We start from the raw sequence: 27,479 nt of genomic DNA, 5'->3' as shown, positions 1-27,479 counted from the left end.
TTTAGTTATTTAGCAAAACATTGGCCTTCAAAAACAATTAGCTCAGATTGCGTTGGGTTCAAATACAGTACAGTGCAGACAATGAAAACTGATCAACACCTTCAGTATGCATGACATTTCCTTACTTGACTTTGTCTCTTCCAGGCCAATGGAATCCCTCTTACCAGCTATTACAACAGGGACTAGGGGAGTCCCTCGGTCCCCCTGCAGCCAGCCATCGCTCCTCGCCTGTGTGTAATGCGATTATGGCCAGCTCCTGGCAAATCTACTCTGGAGGAGATGAGACCAATTAGTCTGTTGTCTGTCCCAAAGAGAGACTGCGGCTGCTGCTCTCAAGTGATTACTTGAGAGAGTACAGTCTACACACCCAATAAGAAAAGTCCCCAAATAAAGAGAGTGCTTGTTTATGTGTTAATTAGATGGGAAAGCTTAATACTGTGGTCAAGGTTACAGACACAACTATATGCTATTTTTCGTTTTCCAAAGATAGGCAGATGTGAATGAGGTCACACTGGACAAAGTAGGGGTCTATTCAATCAAAATGATCAGTATACAAAACATTAACAGCTGCTCTTCCATGACATAGACTGACCAGGTGAATCCAGGTGAAAGCTATAATCCCTTATTAATGTCACTTGTCAAATCCACTTCAAATCAGTGTAGATGAAGGGGAGGAGACTGGTTAAAGAAGGATTTTAAGCCTTGACACAATTGAAACACAGATTGTATGTGTGTGTGCCATTAAGAGGGCGAACGGGCAAAACAAAAGATTTAAGTGCCTTTGAACGGGGTATGGTAGTACCCACCAGTTTTTGTCAAGAACAGCAACACTGCTGGGGTTTTCACACTCAACAGTTTCCTGTGTGTATCAATAATGAGGGGGAGAGGGGGTGCAACTCAATATTAGGAAGTTGTTGCTAATGTGTGATATAGTCAGTGTATAAGCCAGCCAGTTTATTAGGTACACCCTTATAGTACTGGGTCGAACCCCCCTTTGCCTCCAGAACTGCCTGAATTCCTAGGGGCATAGATCCTAAGTCAGAAACATTCCACAGGGATGGCATCAAACAGTTTCTGCAGATTGGACAGCGGTACATTTTTTTTTTAAATCTCTTCATTTTAATAATTTAGCACACACTCTTATCCACAGTGACTTACAGGAGCAATTAGGGTTAAGTGCCTTGCTCAAGGGCACATTGACAGAGTTTTCACCCAGTCAGCTCAGGGGTTGGAACCAGCAACATTTTGGTTACTGGCCCAATGCTCTTAACTGCTAGGCTACAACCACCACCAGCCTGTACAGCTGACACCAGTCAGGAAGGGTCCATGGACTCATGCTGCTTACACCAAATCCTGACTCAAATAAAATACAATTGTATTTGTCACATGCTTCATAAACAAGAGGTGTAGACTAACAGTGAAACACTTACTTACGGGCCCTTCCCGTAGCAGAAAAAAATTGAAAATAATAACACAAGAAATAAATAGAAAAATAATAACACAAGCAATAAATACACAATGAGTAACGATAACTTGACGATATACACGTGGTACCAGTACTCAGTTGATGTGCAGGGGTACAAGGTAATTGAGGTAGACATTCACATATACAGTAGGAAGGGATAAAGTGACTAAGCAATGGGATAGATAATAAACAGTAACAGCAGTGTATGTGATGAATAAAAAGTGATTAGTGCAAAAAGGGTCAATGCAGATATTTACTATTAACGATTTAACTAACTATATAGCAATCTTATAGCTTGGGGGTAGACGCTTTTCAGGGTCCTGTTGGTTCCAGACAAGGTGCATTTGGTACTGCTTGCCGTGCGGCAGCAGAGAGAACAATCTATCAGCATGACGCAACAGGAACCGTGATTCGTCGGACCAGGTGATGTTTTTCCACTCCTCAATTATCCAGTGATGGTGATCGCTTGCCCACTGGAGCCATTTCTTCTTCTAGGATTGGAACCCGGTGTCAGAATGTTTTTTGTTTGTTGCACCTTTCTCTGGAAACTCTAGACAATGCTGATGTTTCTATTTTGTAGAAAGCCCTTGTTGATACTATCCAAATGACCACAGCTAGATAACTACTTAGCAAGCTGAAGAAACAATTTAATTTCATCCATAATCCCATACTGCCAGTGCCAGCCCATTGGCAAATGTTTAGCTAACTAGCTAACGTTAGCATATTCTCTAGCTAGCACAACATAGGTAGCTAAGGACACTGCACTAACTTGGCAGTTAACACAGGCAGGTGTTTCATGGAAACTAGCTAATCCATTGTGATTTAATTATAATGTTAATACTAGCTACAGTGATTACCTACCATGTTGGCCAGTGATAGGCTGTTAATGGGTAAAGATGCTGGCACTGTTCCCCACCGTGAGTGGGGCTACCATGCTGACAGACCATCAGAAGCCGGCCTTCGGGGTTTCATCGCCCCCAGCGGCTTGAGAGGCTATGAGGAGCCTACTCACTCGGGCAGCCACTGCACTGGACATCAAACTGGAGTGTTGACTCTCCATCTGCCCCCAACTCTGCTGAGTTCCACGAGGCCTCAGGGAGTACCCAAACATGGACACCATGATAGCTGCCATGATAGCTGCCATGGTCCTCCTGGACCGGGAGATTATAGGGCGGAACCCACGACTGAAGCCATGAACCCCCAGAGTCTTTGATGCGGACTTGAAAGCCACATATGGGTCCCTCTGCTCTCTTGGCTGCCTTACCAATGCGGCCATGCTGCTGCAGGCCTACCTGCAGACTCTTGTTGCCCCAGCTGCAGGAGGGCACAGAGGAGCTACTCCGGGAAGCGATGGCCGTGTCTCCTGCTCCAAAGAAATGTGGCCCTTGGAAACGGACGGGCCATGGTGCAGGTGGTTACCTCCTGGCTAAATCTCTGGCTGGCCCAATCCCGTCTGCCAGATGCTCTCCAGAGCACATTTTCCACTCTTCCCATCATCCCAGGGCTGACGTTTGGCCCAGGGGTTGATGAAGTTCTGGAGCAGACCGATAAGGTTCGTATGGGCCAGGAGACCTTGAGACGGTTCAGGCCGCTTCCTCAGGCCCCGGGTCTAAGGCAGACTTACTGTCCTCACCCACCTGCACCCGTACGACGGTGGAGTCCCTCTCCTGCCCTATCACCTCGTGCTGAGGGACGACAGCGGGGAGGAGCACAGCGTGTGGTGGAGCAATAACCTGTCAATCGTCACCGGCATAGGGATGTGCCTGGGGGACCCAGCCACTCTGGGTGCCAGAGGCGAGGCGGGCTCCGGCAGGACTTCTCCTGGTCTCAAAGGGCAAGGTGGGAGGACGGAGTGGAGTCCCCCTGGGTGTTGTCCACAATGCTCAAGGGGTACCGACTCCAGTTCCGGTGCCGGCCACCGTCCTGCAGGGGCCTTCGTGTCACCAAGGTGGCCGACCTCCTGAAGAAAACCCTGCAACTGGAGATGTCTTCACTCCTGGACAAGGGAGCCATCTGCAGATACGAGACATCAGAATGGCTAGGTGGGTTCTACTCCACTTATTTTGTGGTCCCAAAAAGAGACAGAGGGTTTCGACTGATTCTGGACCTCCGCAAACTCAATGGGTACTTGAAGGTACTGAGGTCCCACATGCTGTCCCCAGCCTGCGGGTTGCAGGTTGTGTCCAGTGGTTTGTGACACTGGACCTGAGGGATGCATACTTCCATGTTCCTGTTTACGCCAGCTCATTGACTGTACCTCCGATTTGCCTTCGAAGGGACAGCTTACGAATTCATGGTTCTTCCCTTCGGCCTCTCCTTGGCACCCCGCATTTTCACAAAGTGGATGGACTGATTCTCAATAACCTGGACGATTGGCTGATTTGTGAACCGACCAGGACCCTGTTAGACAGAGACATGCTCCTGACCCACAATGATGGGTTGGCCATTACTGTAAATGACATGAAGAGTCGTCTGACGCCCACCCCGAGGGTGGCCTTCATTGGCATGGAACTGGACTCAGTACTCATGAGAGCACGCATGCCCACCAGAAGGGTTCAGACGATCTTATCTTGCCTCGACCACATTCGACAGGGGCAGGTGATATCGGCTCTGACCTGCCAACGCCTGTTGGGTTTGTGAGAACGGACAACACCACAGTGGTGGCTTACATCAACCATCGGGGTGGACTGAAGTCCCACTACCTCCATCTTATGTCATGGGAGCTCCTTCTCTGGGCTCAGGGACGTCTAGCATCTCTACGCATAGCGCATGTACCTGGCATCCTGAATGTGGCAGCGGATATGCTCTCGAGGGAGGGCCCAGCACCTTGGGACTGGAGCCCACATCCCCAGGTGGGGCAGTACCTGTGGGACAAGTTTGGGAGGGTGCAGGTGGACCTGTTTGCCTCCCTGGACAATGCCCAATGCCCCCTGTGGTACTCCATGTCGGAGCCACCCATTCTCCCCTTTTCCCCTGATCCAGGATTTGATGGACAGGATCAGGGTGGCATCATTTGCTGCTGGTGGCCCCATGCTGGCCCAGACGACCCTGGTTCAGCCTTCTCCTGTCCCTGTTGTCTGGGACACCTTGACAACTGCCCCTGAGACCCGACCTGCTGACTCAGGCTGGGGGGAACTGTGTGGCATCTGCTGAACGTATGCCTCCTGGCATAATGTACACCATGCAAAGCACAAGGGCACTGGCTACAACCGCGGCATACCAGTTGCGCTGGCGGTTGTTCTGCTCTTGGTATTTGTATTGAGGTTGTGCCTGAGTCATGCGGGGTGCTGTATGTCCTCCAATACCTGCAGTCTCACATGGATGAGGGCTTGGCAGCCTCTACACTGAGAGGGTATTTGGCAGCTATATCCGCCTGCCATGTGGGGTGGATGGACAGGCCAGTGGGGCGCCATCCCATGGTCTCCAGGTTTATGAAGGGGGTTTGTCACCTGCATCCAGGTAGGACCCGCTCAATGGCGAGCTGGGATCTGGATGTGGTCTTGGCAGCTTTGGCACAGCCGCCTTTCAAACCGTTGGAGTCTGCCTCCCTGAAACACCCCTCTATAAAGGTGGCTTTCTTGGTAGCGATTATTTCCATGAAGAGAGTGGGTGAGCTCCATATTCTTTCGGTACATTCTGAGTGCTACCGGATGGACCTTGGTGGGAGGAGTATATCTCTCCGCCCCAACCCTTCATTCCTCTCTGTCCTGGGACTTCGCCGCTGGCTGGCCAGGTCCCTCAAGCACCTGGTACAGGTATACCAATATATTGGAGTGATCCAATGTAGTGAAACATAATGAAGGTTAAGTATGTCACCACGGTTATGTGAGCTATATGGATCACTCAAATCCTCTACGGCGCTAGAGGCACCTCAAAAATGATGTAGAGAATGTGCGTTGCGGCCACGGAGTCTATATATAGGGGCGGACCCCAACCGTGACGGAGGTGTTTACGGGAGTAAATCTGTAAATCTTCACCTCTGATGTATCCATATATCTCACATAACCGTGGTTACATAAGTAACCTTCATTATATGTAACTTGTCAAATTGCTTGTTTTCTGTTTCATATGTTGAAAACCCAAGCCCTCCCTTAGGCCTACTAGAACGACGGCTGGTTCAACAGCAGTGCCGGTCTTTCTTATCCTCGTTATTTTATGATATATTTATTCATTTATGGTTGTTGTTAAAAAAACCTGATTGCTTGTTCTTCGTTTAATTTTAGTACAACCAAACTGATTAGAATGATTCACCTACTTATTATATTATGGTGACAACATCCGTGGCGTGCTTGTAATACAACTTCTGGAGATTATGTTCATAAAACATAGGCCTATTTGGGAGCCGTATAACGGTGAGTAGGCTTTTTCCCTTTCTATTTATATTGGATCTTTGTCCAACTACTGTGAAAAGTTTAGGTATATTATAGAGAAATGTAAGTGCCTGTAAGTGTGACATAACCTATTTCAAACAAGTTTTTCGCATAGAGTAGGTCAGAAGGCTAAACTGAAAAACCTAACCTCTATTAAATAAAACAATGGCAGAGCTGCAAAAGCACTTCGGTGCAAGGGTATTAATTTACATAGTGATTCCAGAAGAAAAACAACAGTACTGCCACCAAAAGTATACATTATGGGACAGCTAAAAACAATGCTGCCCACTCAACAACTCAATCAAAATGGTCCCCCCTCTCTTTTAACTGAAAGAGAGGCTCTTTTTGTGGGGGAAGCCCCTCCCATCAGAACATACAAAACACTTTCATTAATACAAAAATTACCAACATCCAAGTCTACTTTTTTCACTCAGATAAACATATCATGAATTACACCTTTGATATCATGATATCATGATATCATATCATGAACATTACACCTTTGCAATCCGTTTCTCATGATACGATATAACGATATAACACATTTACAAAATCCCATCACTACGACATGGTGTCTTCCAATACGCCCATTCACATAAACGACCCACTCGGGACAGGCACTACAAAGCCAGACCGATTGCCATAGCTCTGGTCCTTATCTCAGCATACCCAGAAGCTACAGAGACGGAGAGAGAAACAGAAACAAACAGCGCGCTCATCCATAACATTGATAAGTACAATAAACATAGCTTAAAATTAAACATGAACGCTTGTCTGTATATTATTTATACCATAAACTGTTACTAAGAATAAAGTGTGTAATGTATGTACTAAGATAGCGAAGTTAACTTGTGTGTCGACACACATTGCTATCGTAGTTGATAATGGAGCAAGGAGGGGGAAGTGTGTGCGTGTGTGTGTGTGTGCGCACATGTGTGTGTGTGGTAGTGCACCAAACACTGCCAGTGACTGACTTCTCCGTCACAAAGTTGTTGATTTGATTAGGATTATTAATTCTCTTTTCAGGCCTAAAAATAATTAATTGAATCTTGCTTACTGGCAATGTTTGGCATGCCCATCCTCAGCCATAATGCAATTTACAGTAGGCCTAGACCCTCTATCAGTGTAAATGCTATTAAAGCCATGCAATTACTTAACAATGTGGACTGCAAATGGGTTCAAGTTTAGCAAAGATAGGTCTACATTTTGTTATTTTGATTCTGTAAGCCATTTAGTACAGAGAGATCCTTGATGAAAACCTTCTCCAGAGCGCTCAGGACCTCAGACTGGGGTGCAGGTTCACCTTCCAACAGGACAACAATCCTAAGCATACAGCCAAGACAATGCAGGAGTTTCTTCGGGACAAGTCTCTGAATGTCCTTCAGTGGCCCAGCCAGAGTCCAGACTTGAACCCTATCGAACATCTCTGGAGAGGCCAGAAAATAGTTGTGCAGCAACGCTCCCCATCCAACCAATACAGGTGTGCCAAGCTTGTAGCGTCATACCAAAGAAGACTCAATGCTGTAATAGCAGCCAAAGGTGCTTCAACAAATTACTGAGTAAAGGGTCTGAATACTTTTGTAAATGTGATATGTCAGTTGTATTAATACATTTTAAAATAAGGCTGTAACCTAACAAAATGTGGAAAAAATCAAGGGGTCTGAATACTCTCCGAAAGAACTGAAAACTTTCATAATATACTTCCAACGGGCCACATTCAGACGAGTCTTGTGAGGCTTGTGGCCGTCCTAGAGCAAAACACTGACATGTACGTGTTCGTGGGAGTCTCATCTGTCTATAGAGGGGTCATATTAGTGTGCAGCCCAAATTAGGGCTGGGCGATATGACGATATATAGTGTGACGATAGAAAAACGTCTATCGTTTCATATTATGCACTATCGTTTATTTTGTTGTGTCGCAAATCGCACTCTTTACGGCAATATTTTTTGTCAATTGGACGACGCTTCATTCTTGGAAGGAAATTTGCAACACAAACAAACATGGAGGAGAGTGAACGTGACACAGAGCACGGTGATCGTACCTAAAAGATGGGCTACTTCGGAATGGCTGATTAATTCGGGCCTATTTCAAGTTTTCATAACAATCAGAAATCTGCATTTTTGGGCGCCGATTTTGCAGATTTACTTTTTTAAATGTTTTTATTTTTAAATACCTTTATTTAACTAGGCAAGTCAGTTAAGAACACATTCTTATTTTCAATGACGGCCTAGGAACGGTGGGTTAACTGCCTTGTTCAGGGGCAGAACGACAGATTTTCACCTTGTCAGCTTGGGGGATCTTGCAACCTTACAGTTAACTAGTCCAACGCTATAACCACCTGCCTCTCGTTGCACTCCACAAGGAGACTGCCTGTTACGCGAAAGCAGTAGAAACCAAGCTAAGTTGCTAGCTAGCATTAAACTTATCTTAGAAAAAACAAACAATCAATCAATCAATCATATTCCTAAGTAATAACTACACATGGTTGATGATATTACTAGTTTATCTAGCGTGTCCTGCGTTGCATATAATCAATGCAACGCTGGGGGATGATTTAACAAAAGCACATTTGCGAAAAAAAGCACAATCGTTGGAAAAGTGTACCTAACCATAAACACCAATGCCTTTCTTAAAATCAATACACAGAAGTATATATTTTTAAACCTGCATATTTAGCTAAAAGAAATCCAGGTTAGCAGGCAATATTAACCAGGTGAAATTGTGTCACTTCTCTTGCGTTCATTGCACGCAGAGTCAGGGTATATGCAACAGTTTGGGCAGCCTGGCTCATTGTGAACTAATTTGCCAGAATTTTATGTAATTATGACATAACATTGAAGGTTGTGCAATGTAACAAGACTATTTAGACTTAGGGATGCCACCCGTTAGATAAAATACCGAACGGTTCCGTATTTCACTGAAATAATAAACGTTTTGTTTTCGAAATGATAGTTTCCGGATTCGACCATATTAATGACCAAAGGCTCGTATTTCTGTGTGTTATGTTATAATTAAGTCTATGATTTGATAGAGCAGTCTGACTGAGCGATGGTAGGCAGCTGCAGGCTCGTAAGCATTCATTCAAACAGCACTTTCGTGCGTTTTGCCAGCAGCTCTTCGCAAGCACAGCGCTGTTTATGACTTCAAGCCTATCAGCCTAATGGCTAGTGTAACCGATGTGAAATGGCTAGCTAGTTAGCGGGGTGCGCGCTAATAGCGTTTCAAATGTCACTCGCTCTGAGACTTGGAGTAGGTATTCCCTTGGCTTTTGTAGAGCGATGGGTAACGCTGCTTTGAGTGTGGCTGTTGCCGATGTGTTTCTGGTTCGAGCCCAGGTAGGAGCGAGGAGAGGGACTGAAGCTATACTGTTACACTGGCAATACTATAGTGCCTATAAGAACATCCAATAGTCAAAGGTATATGAAATACAAATGGTATAGAGAGAAATAGTCATATAAATACTATATTAACTACAACCTAAAACCTCTCACCTTGGAATATTGAAGTCTCATGTTAAAAGGGACCACCAACTTTCATATGTTCTCATGTTCTGAGCAAGGAACTCAAACATTACCTTTTTTACATGGCACATATTGCACTTTTACTTCTCCAACACTTTTTTTTTGCATTATTTAAACCAAATTGAACATGTTTCATTATTTATTTGAGGCCAAATAGATTTTTATTGATGTATTATATTAAGTTAAAATAAGTGTTCATTCAGTATTGTTAGAATTTTTACAAATAAATAAATAAAAATCAGTATCGACTTTTTTTGGTCCTCAAATAATCGGTATCGGCGTTGAAAAATCATAATCGGTCGACCTCTACTACGGATGAGACCCCAAAAATACATTTGTGCTAAAAACAAACCCCCCAACGGTTTTCTAGGTGTGAAGGAGAGTCGGACCAAAATGCAGCGTGTAGATTGCGATCCATGTTTAATGAACAAAAAACGAAACACGAAATAATACAAACACTACAAAACAAAGAACGTAACGAAAACCGAAACAGCCTATACTAGTGAAAACTATCGCATAGACAGGAACAAGGACACTAAGGACAATCACCCACGACAAACTCAAAGAATATGGCTGCCTAAATATGGTTCCCAATCAGAGACAACGATAAACACCTGCCTCTGATTGAGAACCACTCCAGACAGCCATAGACTTTGCTAGATAACCCCACTAGCTACAATCCCAATACATACACACCAAAACCCCAAGACAAAACACACCACAATACAAAAACCCCATGCCACACCCTGGCCTGACCCAATACATGAAGAAAAACACAAAATACTTAGACCAGGGCGTGACACCAACTCAGACGTTGCCCGCTGGGGGTTTGGTGAGGTGGTGTTAACACTCAACCCAAGGTACCAAATGCAAATGTATATGTGACACGTATTAATGCCAAAATAACATGCAAAACAGGCAAGCCCCCCCCCCCCCAAAACGAAGGGAAAAAAAGAAAAAATATGTATATTTTAGGCCTATATTTATTTTGTTTGTAACTATAGTTGAAGTGTTTTCTATTTACCTTTTAAGATTTTATAATTAATATTTAATATTTTGTTACATGCTTAATTGAACATTTGCACAAAGGTTCTAAATAAAAGTAGAACTAATTAAATATGAGTACCTTTTATTTGTTGAGTATAATTTAACATGTGGTAATTTTATAAAAACTATTTATTCACTGAATTTACAGAAAATTTGCTATATCGTGATATGTATCGTTATCCGGATATGAAATGACCTATATCGGGATATGAGATTTTGGCCATATAGCCCAGCCCTAGCCCAAACTGTTCGGACGCTATAGACAGACGTTTCCAGATCCGTGGTACTGACATCAGACAAGTCCTTTGACGCTGTATACTTCCTTAATATACTTCCAAAGGGCTACATTCAGATGAGTTTTGTGAGGCTTGTGGGCGTCCTAGAGCAAAACACTGACATGCTCATGAGAGTCTCACCTTTCCATAGAGGGGTCATATTAATTTGTAGGCCAAACCATTCGGACACTACAGACGTTTTCGTGAGAAGACCGATTAGGATGTTTCAAGGTCTGACAAACAGCACTTTATTATTATTATTATTATGCTAATTCGATTTCTATGGACAGTGACTTTAGGGGGCTAATCCTCAGAAAACTGGACACATGAATGTTCTTGCAACGTCTCATAAAACGTGTCTAGAATATTGTTGTTTATTCTGAGAATATTATAACCAAGTTCTGTTTGACATGAAGGGAATGTTCTCCTAACTTTAACACCAAAACATGCTAAAAGGGTTCTCAGAAGTTTTTGGAAAATATAGATTGACTGTTCCCCTAACTAACGGAAAACTGGACCCTTTGTCATGCCTGCTCCCGCTTTCCCTATGGCGCTTGTCTATCATTACGCACACCTGTCCCCTTCATTACGCGCACCTGCGGCCCATTGGACCCACCTGAACTCCATCATTATTTGATTGCCTCCCCTTTATTGGTCTGTTTCTTCTGTTCCATCCCTGTGTCAGCATTGACGTCGTCCTGTCCTGTTTTCATGTCCGTTATTTATTAAATGTTCTCCCTGTACTCACTTCCTGTCTCCAGCATTGATCCTCACACCCGTAAACATTAGGGGAACATTACAAAAATGTTCTCTCCCTAGAATTGTTAGCTGGGTAACCAAATTACAGAATCATGATCGATATCTCCAGTTGTAATACATTCTTATTGCTCTAGCAGCCTCAAAAGACACATGAACCACAAAGGGGGCTGTAGTTCTTCAAATAACCAGACGTCCATTGTATTGGGTATCATGGTGAGAATCGATCGTAGAGTGAACAACCGTAGAGTTAGTAGGGGATTACTTATTCCCCTAATTGATCAATCAATCTACCCAATCCCCAGGACATCTGCAGTCCATTGCTCCACAGTTGTTATGCAGTAAACTCCAGCAGGGCCTGGTAACAAGCATTGCCTATGTTCCAAAGCCCCCTGCCTCCAAGAAGAAATGATGCCCTGGTGCTGGAATTAAGAACCGCAGCCAGGGGGGTGGAAAGATTGTTTTGGTGTGTGTATGTGAGGGAGAGAGAGCATCCCACTGACTGGGCAGTCAGTTTTCTGCTCTGAATCTCTGTGCCTCATCACTATCTGTCTATTTAATGCCTTCCACTCCCGTGTTAACAGCTCTGGGTTTACTGGGTGTCTGTGTGATAACGTATCACAGCAGGGTTGTATCTCACTCACACTTCACAGTGCAGAGTGGGCTATGTCACTTCCTCCCCTGCACACACAGACAGCACTTACTGTTCCAGAGAGACGAGAGGCTATCCTACTCTTAGCCATGCTTGCTCTAGCTACTTGAGAGCGGAGTGGGGGGCTGGGCCGGACAGACAAGCAGGCAGGCTGACTGGGTGCTGCCGTGTGACCTGCATGAGAAATTAGTAGATTACACAGACTGCTGCTGGGATGTGTGGCACTGCAGAGGTTAGATAGATGAAGGAACATGGGAATGCAAGCTTTGGTTTTGGTGCCTTGCCGATATGGCCAATTAACTCCTAGACAGCGTAAAGTCACTCCAGCTAGCACATTTGGTTCCTTGGAAGTTGTGGGATCAAAAGTTTTGGGTTTCCCATTGGTTCTGGGAACAAGGCATACATCTTTTTAAACGCTCTGAGAACGGAAGCAAAATTTTTGCCTCTTCTGGTAATGCACATTTTTAGGATGCAGGGAGGTTCTGAGAAAGTTTTACTATGGTTCCTTGAAAGTTTTCCTGGAGGTTCAATTAACATTCTGTGAACAGAAATTATAGGTTATTTGGAGGTTTTAAAAAACGTCCTTAAAACTTTTACTGAATGTTTTCAGACTTTTAATAACATGGCTAGCTTATGTTAACTGTTTTGAACTCCAAGCACAGATAGGACACATGGAAATTAATTTGCCTAGGCATTAATCATGTAAAAACATATTTTTATTGTGGCAAAGCATCAGTGAGATTCAAACCTATAATCTTCTGTTGTCTATCCATGGAATTAGTCCATTGCGCCACCAGGATGGAGTTAGCGTTATGTTTTTTTTACTCAAACAAAGCTGTTCATTTTAGTCTATTCAAACAGACCTTATTTAAAAGGAAATACACACTCATTAAGATCAGGTGCGGCCAATTATTGGGCACAGCCAACATACCTGAACACACTTAAGAGTCTTAGAACCTTCTTTGAATGTTACTAATGTTTTCTTGTGGTTTTTATGGAAAGTTTTCTTAATGTTCTGAGAACATGACCTTAAATAAAACCTTTAGGAAACCTGTAGGAAATGTTTATGCTGAAGTACTGAGATTCCAACAGAAGAAACATTGTTTCTCAATGTTCCTTGGAACATTTTGAGAACATTCCTAATGTCAAACCAGTTGGAGAATGTTCCTAGAACATTACCAAAATGTTTAATAAATGTAAGCATATTTGAACTTTTAGGAAATGTTCTGTTAAAATAATGAAATACCAAAAAAACTTCATTATTTTGTCAAGTTCCTTAAATGTGCTGAGAATGTTTCAAAGGCAAGCAACTATCCTGCACCATTCCCAGAACGTTGTGGGAAGGTTGAATGCAAAATAACCATAGGACAACCATACTCTCACCAAGCTCTAAGAAACATATAGTTCTCGGAACGTTATGTGATAGCTGGGACTCTCCTCTGCAATTGTGTTTGTCTCATATCACTATGTATATATGTACATGTATACACTAAGGCTGGGTGATATGGCCAAAATCTCATATCCCGATATAGGTCATTCCATATCCCGATAACGATACACAATCACAATATAGCACATTTTCTGTAAATTCAATGAATAAATAGTTTATATAAAATGTCCACATGTAAAGGCCTATTTCTTATTACATGTTGAATTATACTCAACAAATAAAAGGTACTTACTCATATTTGATTATTTCTCCTTTTATTTAGAACCTTTGTGCAAATGTTCAATTAAGCATGTAACAAAATATTTATGTATAAAATCTTAAAAGGTAAATAGAAAACGCTTCAACTATAGTTACAAACAAAATAAATATAGGCCTAAAATATATATTTTTTGCAGGGGGGGGGGGGGGGGGGTCTTGCCTGTTTTGCATGTTATTTTGGCATTAATACGTGTCACATATCAATTTGCATTTGGTACCTTGGGTTGAGTATTAACACCAACTCACGAAACCCCCGTTTCTCAACCATGTAAATTGGGGCCATGTCTTTGCAGATGTAAGTTGTAACGGCAGCTGTTCTCCTTCCATCTTCGTGATTGTTTGCCATATGGTGTGCCGCGGGCAAAAGCCTCTTGCAACGTCTGAGTCGGGGGTTTGTTTTTAACACGACTGTACTTTTTGGGGTCTCATCCGTAGACTCTCTCCTTACTGTTTCACATGATTGTTGCGTAGGTGGTAAAAGAGGTAAATGGTGTTTAACCCTGTTGTCGGGACCGGCCTGCGGCATATTCTGGTCGGTGTCAGACTTTTCATACCCAAACCACATCCATGCGACCGAAGTAGCCCCTCTTTAAGGTACAAGCTCTGTGTCTCCGTGCTCTGTGTCACGTTCACTCTTCTCCATGTTTGTTTGTGTAGCAAATTTCCTTCCAAGAATGCAAAGCTTTGTCCAATCTTTATTGCCGTAAAGATTGTGATTTGCGACACAACGAAATAAACGATAGAGCATAATATGAGACAATAGACAATTTTCACGGGGCGGCAGGGTAGCCTAGTGGTTAGAGCGTTGGACAAGTAACCGGAAGGTTGCAAGTTCAAACCCCCGAGCTAACAGGGTACAAATCTGTCGTTCTGCCCCTGAACAGGCAGTTAACCCACTGTTCCTAGGCCGTCATTGAAAATAAGTGACTTGCCTAGTTAAATAAAGGTAAAATAAAAAACACAATATACAGTTGAAATCGTAAGTTTACATACACCTTAGCCAAATACATTTAAACTCAGTTTTTCACAATTCCTGACATTTAATTCTAGTAAAAATTCCCTGTCTTAGGTCAGTTAGGATCACCACTTTATTTCAAGAATGTGAATAATAGTAGAGAGAATGATTTATTTCAGCTTTTATTTCTTTCATCATATTCCCAGTGGGTCAAAAGTTTACATACACTCACTTAGTATTTGGTAGCATTGCCTTTCAGTTGTTTAACTTGGGTCAAACGTTTCGGGTAGCCTTCCACAAGCTTGCCACAATAAGCTGGGTGAATTTTGGCCCATTCATCCTGACAGAGCTGGTGTAACTCAGTCAGGTTTGTAGGCCTCCTTGCTCACACATGCTTTTTCAGTTCTGCCCACAAATTTTCTATAGGATTGAGGTCAGGGCTTATGATGGCCACTCCAATACCTTGACTTTGTTGTCCATAAGCCATTTTGACACAACATTGGAAGCATGCTTGGGGTCATTGTCCATTTGGAAGACCCATTTGCGACCAAGCTTTAGCTTCCTGACTAATGTCTTGAGATGTTGCTTCAATATATCCACATAATTTTCCTTTATCATGTTGCCATCTATTTTGTGAAGTGCACCAGTCCCTCCTGTAGCAAAGCACCCCCGCAACATGATGCTGCCAGCCCTGTGCTTCATGGTTAGTATGGTGTTCTTCGGCTTGCAAGCCTCCCCCTTTTTCCTCCAAGAATAATGATGGTCATTATGGCCAAACAGTTCTATTTTTGTTTCATCACACCAGAGGACATTTCTCCAAAAAATACAATATTTGTCCCCATGTGCAGTTGTAAACCGTAGTCTGGCTTTTTATGGCGGTTTTGGAGCAGTGGCTTCTTCTTCGGGCCTTTCAGGTTATGTCGATATAGGACTCGTTTTACTGTGGAAATAAATAATTGTGTACCTGTTTCCTCCAGAATCTTCACAAGGTCCTTTGCTGTTGTTCTGGGATTGATTTGCACATTTCGCACCAAAGTACGTTCATCTCTAGGAGACAGAACGCGTCTCCTTCCTGAGCGGTATGACAGCAGTATGATCTCAAGCAAAGAGGCACTGAGTTTGAAGGTAGGCCTTGAAGTACATCCACAGTTACACCTCCAATGAACTCAAATGATGTCAATTAGCCTATCAGAAGCTTCTAAAGCCATGACATCATGTTCTGGAATTTTCCAAGCTGTTTAAAGGTACAGTCAACTTAGTGTATGTAAACTTCTGACCCACTGGAATTGTGATACAGTGAATTATAAGTGAAATAATCTGTCTGTAAACAATTGTTGGAAAAATTACTTGTGTCATGCACAAAGTAGATGTCCTAACCGACTTGCCAAAACTATAGTTTGTTAACAAGAAATGTGTGGAATGGTTGAAAAACGAGTTTTAATGACTCCAACCTAAGTGTATGTAAACTTCCGACTTCAACAGAATATTGTCATATCGCCCAGCCCTAGATACACTGTAGGTTGCACAGGGCTCTATGGCAACCACATTGTACCAGCACAAGAGAGGCTGGTTAGATCAATTACCACGGACGCTATGCAAGTAGTTATTCCCTACAAAGAAATCAAAGAGACCTTGCTTACAATTCTGCACTTATAATTACTCCTGTAAAGAATGGCTGCAGAAGAGACAAGAAACGGAACATTCTCAGTCCTCACACAGGAAAATGACTAATGTTTATCTGCTCTTCGGTGGTTTACACACACCCCATCCTTGGACATTAATAATGTGGTAGACCCTTTCCTTTCCATTTCTCCCACTGTTTCCTCCCTTCATACTTGGCTTTAAGCACTGGATACTTTGTCGCAAACATTCTGCAGCTCTTCTCTGAAGAGCTAGATTATTTAACAACACACTATTTTGCTTTCCCCTTGTAAGAAACACTGGCAGAGCAATCGCTTCCACTTAAAGCAGTACACTGAAACGAGAACTTCCAATTCTCCTCCAGTGACATTTTGGCAGTAACTTACTAGCCACTCTGGGGTGGTATCAGGCTATTGAGGGCTTACAAGATTATACCCTTAAATATCCTTATTCCCTTAAAGCTGCACAACAAGCATGAGGGTGCTTATTTTCAAAACATACTTCCTAAACCCCCAGCATTAATCAGACCTAGTCCTTAAGTCCAGCTCTTATCTTCTGCGCTTAACTCTCCAGACTGGTGATTCCTCTTCCTCCTTCCGTCAGCCAGGGAACGGAGGGTTGGTTCTCTCCCACATGTGCTCCTGTTCCAGACACTCTGATTTTAACTTGATAGGACGTGGCCTCTCAAAAGCCCCCCTGCCGCCGGTGACATGAGCAGATGTGACAGGTGTTTAGCTGTGACTGCTGAGGCTCTGGGGATGGACAGAGACCTCAGGACAGGTAGAGGACGGGCCAGTGAAGCCCCATCTAGACAAAAACATTACAGGCAGGCTGAGCCAGACGTAGTACAGTACCTCCCACCTGCACCTCCTGTATCTCCTACAGCGCTCAGTTACCAGCCATCTACGATCCCTTCCGCTGTATGGCTACTAATCATGAGCTTCTAATGACTGGTTTACAAGATTCATGGTTCTCAATGGGAAATAGAAAAGCAGAGTGGAACCCATACTGTGAGTCTGAGCCTGGGCTTAGTAGTCACATTCACACTGCCTTTGAGGCTTTAAAAAAATCTGCATTCTGGCCCCTTACCAAAGCTCTCTGTAGAAAACACGATTAGCAAAACTATTAGCGATATTTCCAAACCAAGCCCTGCTCATACTGCCTGTACTCCACTGGCTTTAATACTACACTCTTAGAAAGATGGGATCCAAAACGGTTCTTCGGCTGCTCCCATAGGAGAACCATTTTTGGTTCCAGGTAGAACCCTTTTGGGTTTCATGTAGAATATTCTGTTGAAAGGGTTTTACCTGGAACCAAAAAGGGTTCTCCCATGGGGACAGCCAAAAAGCCCTTTTTTTCTAAGAGTGTAGATCAGTAAGTACCCAGGTGGTTCAATATTCTCCTCCCTAAAATTGTTACTTAAAGTATCATTTTCACCCATGAAAGTACACCCCCCCCTCTCTGTCGCTGTTTACTTAGCCTTTACCATGCCCACTGGCTGAGTGGTGGGTTGGTGTAAAGTGTGGAGGAGCTCAGCTGGGTTCCATCGATGTGAGCACTGTTCTGCTGCTCATGGCATCTGTGGCACACGTTGCCTGGCCTCTCCTGCAGAGCCCTATGCCCAGCAACAATGCCTCCATATGTGTCACTCTCCCCTTTCCCCTTTCCACTCCAGGCCCCTGGGCCAAGAACAGCTCTCCAAACCCCTCACCCATCTCCCTGTGCTTGGTCCCTAAGCATGGCGCAGGGATTTTATGTCAGACAACAAGCCAGTGACAACATCACCATAGTACTGTAGATCTATGTGAATCCACTCCAGTGGAGCAGGGGAAGGGGGGTAAGTTACACTGACTGCTGGGGTCTTAGCTAGCAGGCCTTTCAGACATTCATTATTTAGACCAGCTAAAAATACATCAGAGGCAGCTCCCTAGCAGCACATGATGCATCTGGATCTCACAGGCAGGCAGGAAGGCAAGCAGGCAGCATCCTGCTCATTCTTTAGTCTGATGTGTAGAGAGTAGCTAGATCTATGGTACACCATAGGTAGCTATCAAGCAAATCATAAGCATACATATCTATGAGAAAACACCTAGAAATACGCCCAAACATATTTTCTCCCACACACACACGAATAGACAAGCTAATGCAATTCAGAGCGGCTCACAAACAGTATGACAGTACGATAATTTGTACACAAGCACTCCGAGCATACAACACCTGAAAAAAAATTGATTAGTGAACCAGATATGTCTCATGGGCAGATTAGACTAAACTAAACATATCCCTGGTGAGTGTGAGATGCTGCTGCCCCGCTGCATTAAAACTGCTATGCATCATGGAAAATTAATAAGAAACACAGCCCATGAAATCAAACTGCTAACAGGTCAAAGATTGTACTGCACTCATTGTTAATTGCATTGGGGAGAGAATGTCAACTTAATTATTTCACTTTGAGCTGGAAATAATTCCCTGCAAATCAATTTAACACATTTCCAATGCAAGTCAGAACACACACACAGCAGAACCCCCTAAGATATAACCAAGGTCCCAGGGGTCCAACAGCTACTCTGGTCTGAAATAGATCAGACACTGCTAATTGGTAAAACCGACACTGGTAATTGGTAGCACATATTAAAAGAATAAAAACAAGTACACAAATACACCTTTGGCTTTATAGAATGACAAATACCATATTGAATTCCCTACGTTTGGTTGCCCAAATAAGAATACATTTTTTGTTTTTTACCATCAATAACATCTTTAATGGTTAATGGTCTGCAAACAAAAATCCTCATCAGGGTACATATAAAAAGCATTTTGACTGCAGGTAGACTACCATCCATTTGTAAAGCGGTAGTGATTTCCAGTTTGGTTAAATTGGCTTCCAGGTCTCCCCATGGACATCGACTGAATTGAACCAGCACCTTGATGTTGTCGATAGAGAAGTAAACAGATCAATTCTGCATTCAAGCACTTCAGCAGGGAAAGCCCTCTTGAGATTGCAACACAAATCACGTTGTTCTCCACACACTCCAACCGAGTCAAGCTCACTGTGCAAATGGAGAACATCACTCGCGTTCTCTACAAACGGCTTCTTGCGGCAGTGCGTGTGTGCAGACAGCATAGGCAACACAGAGATTCCAAAATACATAAGAGATGCATATCCTTTTACTATCATAAAACCCATACATACCAATTCGGTATAAAGCTGTGCAACAATGGCAGCCATGCACCAGGTATATTCAGGGAGGAATATGGGAACACAGCTTTGAGTGGAGCAAAGTAATAGCATGGGAAAAGGGAGCAGCGAAAAGCAGACAACTTCAAAGTAGAAATGTGAGCCGGTAGCGCAAAGAGAACTGATCTTACGTGACATGAAATCTACAGTAGGATCTCAGCAGTCAGAAGCAGCTGGATATAAGCTCTTTAACACGAGGTTACATATCAGATTTCTCTCTAAAACCTTTCTGAGATTGTTCTGAAAAGTAACTCAGCTGACAGAGCTATCTTTAGTTGGAAAACAGGTATTTGTGGTTTGAGTGTGTGCATGTGTGTCTGCGTTCCTGCCATTTGGCCTACATGTACTATGTTTGAGTATTGATGTATCTGTCTCTTCTGTGGTGTTACAACGACCATGACAATTCCCCTGAGACTTTAGCATAACCTACATGATCTATCTATACTACTGTATCTCCATGACCTGTCACCTAGCCCTTTCCTGGAGTCCATGTGTACCAGAATGGCTGTCCAATTTCTCCTGTCCTCCCACAGGTATGGATACAGGAATGTACATGTCCTGGGCCACGACACACCTACAATCTGGAAAGACAGGCTTATAGCAGAAACCAGACAGGTTAGAGCCTCCTTCCCACTAAATCAACACAAAGGGACGAGCATAGACAGTTCTCCTCAGCCCTCTGAATCAGTCCGGCTCTACAGTACATAATGGCCTATTTATCTAGCCATTGCTTTCTCCGCCAGCTATATAGACTCCGTCATTAGCCTGCCCTACTGCCACCCCAACATGCACACACGCACGCACGGACGCGCACACATACACACACACACACACACACGCACACATGCACGCACACATAGAATATTCCATTTAATCAGTGCGAATGACACTGTGCACATATTATAAAAGAAGAAATACAGTTTTCTTTTTTACAGGCAACACTTGAATGATCAACCTTTTAACTCAAGGATTTGTGGTTAAGACACAGACACATATCTTGGTACGTTCCCCCCAGGGCCTGAACAGGAGGAGAAAATACATGTGTGTGTGTGGTACTGGGAGGAGAATATACTAAAGAAAGAAAGTGAGAGAAAGGGAAAGGAGAGGTAGAAGGGGAAATGGGGAGAAAGGGCACTTGGAGCAGAAATGCTTCACTGCCTCTGCGGCCTGCCACCTCGCATCACAGAGCAGAGGTTGACAGATGAATGCAGGAGCGGACCAATAATAGAAACCGTTTGGCCAGGAATAAACCCCTGGATAGGAAAGGAGCACAGACACATCTACGAACAGCACTGGGGTTTGGGGGAAAGAGAGAACATTCCTTCACATTCCTAAGAGTCCATACACTATACAAAGGAAAACCCCACAATGGCATATGGTTTACATTCTCTTAGCCTCCCTTTCTCCTCCCTCCGACCTCCTCTCCCATCCTCTCCGTCTCCTGCGGCAACGGGTCCATGGAGGCTCACAGAGCAGTACTAACACCATGTGACCTGCTCATCTGCTCGCTATTCCCTTCATTTCCACTAACCCCCACCCTTCATTCACATCTAAAATGTCGCCCGAGGATAGAGTTTGGTTTAGACTACTATCTGTCATTGTCACTTAAGGTTGATGTGTGGCCACCTCCACACACAATATTTTGCCATTCTGCCATGAGACTATGAATAAAAACTGTGTGGTGTGGAGGTTTTCATGTTGAGCTAATAGAAATTAAACTCAGGTGGAGTATAATAAGGCTGCTGGGAGGTCTCCCATGTCTCAATAAAACTCTATAATAACAGTCAGAGTGAAAGGAGTGATAAGAGAGCAAAACCCAGAGCTGGGAAGAAAATCAATCCAGCTTTATCACACCTCCAATGCCTTTTCAGAGACATCCATGACACACTGTGAAATCCAATACAGGAATATGACAAAAACATAAGCATTACAGAAAATAATTGAACTCTCTACTGGCACCAAGATAATTTTGGGGGCGACATTTTATGTTCATAGTTGTCATAGAGTAAGACTTTACAACAGGGAGAATATTTGGAAAAGCAGTTGTGGATGGATTTGGTATAGACAGGGCATAAGAGTTCAGAGAAGGCTACAGAATGTTTTCTATCACGCTGGGTGGATCTGAATACCAATGGCTTTAATCATGAGCTAGGAAACAGGATCATCAACCCAAGCGGTGCACTGTGAATGCTCATCCCTGGCTGCCTAACAGGGAGGTGGTGTTTAAACTCAGGTGACAGCCACATTGAGTAAAACATTTGTTCTGAAAACATTTGTTCTGTTCCAAACACGTCTGGTGTTCAGACACTCAGGAATTCAGTCTTGTGGAAAAAAAAGACAACACCTCTGTCCCGCTAATTAAAGAGGGTGTTCGCTCTGATCTTTCACAGGTACATTTTGAGATCTAAATGGTAATATAGAAAGCGGGTACAGATATCAGACTGCGATTTGAAGACTATGAATGTAATGCAATGAGCTGTCTACAAGAGTGTGCAAAGCTGTTATCAAGGCAAAGGGTAGCTACTTTGAAGAATCTCATTTCTTTAACACTTTTTTGGTTACTACATTATTCCATATGTGTAATTTCATAGTTTTGATGTCTTCACTATTATTCTAAAATGTAGAAAATAGTACAAATAAAGAAAAACCCTGGAATGAGTAGGTGTGTCCAAACGTATGACTTTTCATATGTTGTTACGTTACAGCCTTATTCTAAAATTGATACAATCGTTTTTTTTGTCTCATCAATCTACACACAATACCCCATAATGACAAAGCAAAAACAGGTTTTTAGACATTTTTGCAAAGTTATTCAAAATAAAAAGCTGAAATACCACATTTACATAAGTATTCAGACCCTGACGCTACAAGCTTGGCACACCTGTTTTGGGGAGTTTCTCCCATTCTTCTCTGCAGATCCTCTCAAGCTCTGTCAGGTTGGATGGGGAGCGTCGTTGCACAGCTATTTTCATGGCTCTCTAGAGATGTTTCATCAAGGGTTCAAATCTGGACTCCGGCTGGGCCACTCAAGGACATTCATAGACTTGTCCCGAAGACACTCCTGCGTTGTGTTTGCTGTGTGCTTAGGGACATTGTCCTGTTGGAAGGTGAAGCTTCGCCCCAGTCTGAGGTCCTGAGCGCTCTGGAGCAGTTGTTCATCAAGGATCTCTCTGTACTTTGCTCCATTCATCTTTCACTCGATCTTGACTAGTCTCCAAGTGCCTGCTGCTGAAAAAAATAGCCACAGCATGATGCTGCCTCCACCGTGCTTCACCGTAGGGATGGTGCCAGGTTTCCTCCAGATGTGACACTTGGGATTCAGGCCGAAGAGTTCAATCTTGGTTTCATTAGACCAGAGAATCTTGTTTCTCATGTTCTGAGAATCCTTTAGGTGACTTTTGGCAAACTCCAAGCGGGCTGTCATGTTCCTTTTACTGAGGACTGGCTTCCATCTGGCCACTCAACCTTAAAGGCCTGATTGGTGGAGTGCTGCAGAGATGGTTGTCCTTCTGGAAGATTTTCCCATCTACACAGAGGAATTCTAGAGCTCCTTCAGAATGACCATCGGGTTCATTGTCACCTCCCTGACCAAGGCCCTTCTCCCCCGATTGCTCAGTTTGGCAAGGCGGCCAGCTCTAGAAAGAGTCTTGGTGGTTCCAAACTTCTTCCATTCAAGAATGATGGAGACCACTGTGTTCTTGGGGCCCTTCAATGCTGCAGAAATGTTTGGTGTCCTTCCCCAGATCTGTGCCTCGACACAATCCTTTGACCTCATGGCTTGGTTTTTGCTCTGACATGCACTGTCAACTGTGGGACCTTATATAGAGAGGTGTGTGTCTTTCCAAATCATGTCCAATCAATTGAATTTACAACAGATGGACTCCAATCAAGTTGTAGAAATATCTCAAGGATGATCAATGGAAAAAGAATGTACCTGAGCTCAATTTCGAGTCTCATAGCAAAGAGTCAGGCAAAAGGCCTGTTTTAGCTTTGTCATTGTGGGTTTTTGTGTGTAGATTGAGGAGGAAAGATATTTATTTAATACATTTTAGATTAAGGCTGTAACGTAACAAAATTTGGAAAAAGTAAAAGGGTCTGAATACTTTCCGAATGCAGTGTACAGTAGAGAGTCAGGTTAGAGTTTGTGTCTACAGGGAAGATTTGAAGCACTCTAACTCATGAATATAGTTCTGTTAAAGATGCACATTGCAGAAATAATTTCAGCAATTTCCTGGTTGCTAAAATCCCAATAGTTCACCTAATTGCAGTTTATGTGACAAAACAAACAAGTATAGTGTAGAGAATCAATGTACCACCTAAACCGCTGTGAAATATATTTTCCATAACCAAAAATATAACATTTCAGTCGTTTGAGGCCGGTGTACAAACCCAAAACTAAAGGAAATAGAACAGATGTACTGCCTCTTAGACTTCAATGAGAATGACCCATCTATAACACGCATTTCAATGTGAATTTGGTCGGGTTGCCCAAAAAGTGACCTTTTGCCGCTTTAACACCTCCATCAGACACATGGAAATATGTCCTTCAAGTCAGAGAGGAAAAGGCTGTCAAGGCTGCCTGACATCACTCACTTAGGAGGGACAGGTTATGACCAAACATACCATCAGCAGTAGATCAAGAGCGATAGCTGAATGGAAGCCGTCTATGCCAGGCATCAATAATAGAATCATGTCAGGTAGATGGAAAAGTATTCAACCATGAATACCACTATAACCACGAGGCTTGTTCAGTAGTACTATACAATTTCTGTTTCAGGTTCAACTGGTTTCCATCAAACACCATTCTCCCTTGTCAACAACACACAATCAGATTCTTTGCATGCCACAGACGTACAACAGCATGTGATCCCTGCCCTGTCATTTAGGCTGTCACACAGAGCAAAGGTCCTGTCAAGGTCCATAGTGCCTTAATTTATACACTACCCTAGTGTGCCTTCCAGACACCTCATGCCATCATGCCTCTTACTCCTGCCTTCCAGCAGCATGGGGATAAGGTCTCCACCACAGGGAGATGGAGATGGTTCCTCTCTACCTGAGCAACAGGGAGAATGACTATACTCTGGTTTCAAAGTGTATGTTGGGGTTTAAGTGCTGAGCGATTAACAGAAATGTTGGTCATTTTGTGGTTTGATTGCGTTGGTCCTGGCTAGCTTAATGATCGGTAGCTAGGTCGGTAGCTAGCTAGCACTCGCTCATGTGGCTGCTAGCACCATTTTGAAAAGGGGCATGAGGGAAGCCCTACAGTAAGAGCGCATGCGAGCAGGCAATGCTGAAAAGTCATCTTTAGACGTGTTGTACTTTTTAAAAATTGAGTTTTGTAATTGACTAAAACAAGCAGATAACAAGAAGATTGCATTTGAAAAAGGTCAAGTATTTGCTGTGAGCCAGTGGGGTAACCTAGGTAACCACAGGTTGTTTTCCCCACAGGCGGACGGGGCCACACAACGTTCTATCTAATACAGACTGGGAGTATAGGCAGCAACTCTATAGAGATGAGATGATGACTTAGAATAAAATAAAATATGCAATATATACAATAACTGAAATTGGTCATTACATGGCATGACCTGTTTTATGACAGAGAGAGGGGGGCTGGTGTGAATAACTTATGGTTAATAAGTGATGAGCAGTAATGGGAAGTCACCACCATTGGACTTTCTTTTCTTAAAGATTCTATGTTGTTACAGCATTCATCCCACATAGTGCAGAGTGCATTTAGTGTCTAATCTTTTTGGAATAGAAAACCGTGATTCTTTTTTTAATAATCGAACCGAAACCGAACCGACTTCAAAAAGCACAAATCGCTCAGCACTGCAACACCATTGATTGATTCTCACTTCCATTTAAAATGCAGGAGAAAGGCACAAAGCTCACTCCATGACTCACATGGGTGGGACGGTACAGGTCTAGACATGCCCAACAAATAAGATTATTCACAATGGACTGATACTAAAGGAATAATGAAGGCTGTGTCATGTAAGCAGCCGTGTAACTATAATTGACAGTTATTTCAGGTTTATTAATTGTTCAAATGTCACCTTGCAAACAGACAGTAAATGCATTTCCATAATCCTCTCATAACCAGTACTACAGGCATTGTTTGAGTGGCACTATTAATTTCCAACATAACATGAACATTCTCCTCAAGTAAACTGTAAATCAAATGCAGCCGTGCCATGGCGAGGCTGGGTATGTGGTTTATGATATGGATGTTGTCTCGACAGACACCCATCTACAGAGCGTCCCCTTCACATGATGGGAGCCAAGCAGCAGCAGTTGTCATGCAGTTCAGCCAGGGAGAAAAGAGGACAACCAGGCTGACAAACGGACAAGAGGCAACCATGTCAAAACAAAAACTGAGTATCTGTAATGAGCCGGTGCAGAGAGACCATAGTGCTGCACCACCTGCACCATGCAACTACTGTACACAACCCCCGGCAGAGAAAGAGAGAGACACACGCACATACACACACACACACACACACATCCACCGGGCCTGTCAAACCAGGTCAGGCCTAAATCACCACTACAGATGTAGGATCTTAATTTGTTCACGATTTTGTTGCTGAGAATTTTCCTGTACGCAGAAAATACAGATGAGTTTTGTGATTGACATAAATTCACTGAAAACCCACACTAACGCATGGTTATAGTAACAGTATTGCACTTTTCATGTAGCTTACTTTTGGCGAACTAATAGCCTAACCACTGAACAAGCAACATTATGGACTAAACGTTAAAATCCTGTTGCTGCAGGATTATTTTGCTATGACAATATAGGTCAAATGAAGATCCTACATCTGTATCCTTACTAAGCCACAGCTCAGAACACTCTGAGCAAATGTGTTCACAGGCCAGGCCAGGGGCAGCATCACTTATGAATATTCATAGCCATTCACTCAAGAATATCACAAACCGACATGGCATGACCTGTTTTATGACAGAGAGAGGGGGGCTGGTGTGTTAACGTTAATACATTTATGGGTTACTTATAACATATCACTACGCATTACACAATAAAAACTGCTATAAAACCATGCTCATCTCCTCTACTCACCCTTTACAAGTTCCTCCATCACTGAGTCAGTACCCCTATATAAACCGGTTTATAATCAGATCACAGCCAGAGAGGTGGCTCCACTGCTGAGTTATTGCATGTAGTTGAACTGTTTAACATATAGTGTCGTGTGGAGACCCATGTGTAAGAATATGGGGACTGATTAGCGTCTGTCTGTGCGTGTGCGTGTGTGTGTGTGTGAGAGGGAGAGAGAGCTCTGCATGTCAGCTCTATGAGTATGCCACTGCTGCTCTTTGTCATCAACAGATCAGAGTGGATCCCACGGTGAAGATATCACAAACACTCACACAAACACACACACCTCCCCTTCTCCGCCATGGGGTCTGTGGCTCTATGGGGAGCCTATGGGGATTACAACAAATTATGTAACCTCTTAAACACAGACGTTCTCTCAGGACATTGCTTTCTAGTTGCTCTTGGTAATCCCATGATCATAGAGCTAGAGGGGAGGGGCAGGTTTGGCGAAAGGCAGATCTGCATGTAGATGCTTGTTAAGACAGAATGTGTTCTCAATAACCTAGCTAGCTACCTTGGTAATAAAGGTAACACAGTGCCTTCACAAAGTATTTACACCCCTGACTTACGGCCACACAAAGGGGTTGCCGCCGGGAAATTTGAAGCATTATCAAGTGTTTGCCAAATTGTAAATGAGAGACTGATGAAGCGTGTACAGCCTGCGCAAAAAAAACTAAGCAGAGTTCATGCCTTTCATTCAACCTTTTTCAAATCATCATTAAAGTCGCATTATGCA

At 43.3% G+C, this 27,479-nt stretch overlaps 1 protein-coding gene across 3 annotated transcripts in view; it reads right to left on the bottom strand.

The window, feature by feature from the left end:
* The window catches only part of LOC109891032 (membrane-associated guanylate kinase, WW and PDZ domain-containing protein 3), a 137,673-nt gene that overhangs the window by 95,138 nt on the left and 15,056 nt on the right, over nucleotides 1-27,479 (bottom strand). The gene's annotated exons all lie outside the window — the stretch shown is intronic.

The sequence above is a fragment of the Oncorhynchus kisutch genome, linkage group LG5 (genome assembly GCF_002021735.2).
Source record: "Oncorhynchus kisutch isolate 150728-3 linkage group LG5, Okis_V2, whole genome shotgun sequence".
In the NCBI taxonomy this organism is placed as follows: domain Eukaryota; kingdom Metazoa; phylum Chordata; class Actinopteri; order Salmoniformes; family Salmonidae; genus Oncorhynchus; species Oncorhynchus kisutch.
The sequence above is the reverse complement of the archived record's forward strand: the minus strand, read 5'-3'. Positions and strand labels throughout refer to the sequence as shown.